Raw genomic sequence first — 904 nt, 5'->3', positions numbered from 1 at the left:
CATAAATCCAGAGAATGCCAGACTTTGATGACAAAATTTGCCCAAAAAGGACCACCACGCCACCTTCCTGTTTAAGTGAGCACGGTGAATCCAAAAATGTCTTGTATGCTGCTGCATAAATTATGTAATATGCCAGGGAGATATGTATACTGTAGCTAAGAAAGTAATACTAAGTGTATGTTGTGTAGTAAGCTGTTAGTAGCCCATGTGCCTCACCCTAATAATTTGGTCTATTTTCACCAACGCGGTATTGTAAACATCTCTTGTGGCCGGTGTGTGATTATTAGCAGACTTTTTRCCCACAGTTTTGACAGTGCTACTGATAGTAGTGGTGGTGATTGGCTTGCATGTGCACATTCAGCACATACAACATTCTATAATAGAATTGTGTTATTTGACGTGTCAAARGAAAAGCTTATTTAACGAGATAGTGTTATTTGACGTATCTTTTTTTATCACACAAAGACCCAAACGGCATTCAATGTGCCRCACCCTAATTATTTAGCCTATTTTCACCTCTTAATTTTGACTACTGTTCTAACTTGGTTATTCACATGTAGCCTATAAGCTGTTTTTGAGAAATGTAATCATCGAATACTGTTAGAGCTCTCATTGTCTGCTTATATGCCCCCTTTATTTATCCTACGGTTCTGACTTGGTGTACAGGGAGAACACTGTAAGAATGGCCCATGTTCTGAATTCTGTCGCTGTACATTTCAAAAGTACTAAACAAATAGTTATATTGACTACGTCCGTCGCTCGCTCGCTCATTGATGTCTTAATCGAAATTACGGATTGCCTTTTATCCGCTTGTCGTTCCCTTATGCCATAGTTTGTACATCTCAATTGTCAGTAGAAACCACATTTGTTTAAGCAAGTCAGCCATATCAGCTAAGTTTTTTAA

The sequence above is a fragment of the Salvelinus sp. IW2-2015 genome, unplaced genomic scaffold (assembly GCF_002910315.2).
Source record: "Salvelinus sp. IW2-2015 unplaced genomic scaffold, ASM291031v2 Un_scaffold4276, whole genome shotgun sequence".
Classification (NCBI taxonomy): domain Eukaryota; kingdom Metazoa; phylum Chordata; class Actinopteri; order Salmoniformes; family Salmonidae; genus Salvelinus; species Salvelinus sp. IW2-2015.
This window is presented reverse-complemented; position numbering follows the sequence as displayed.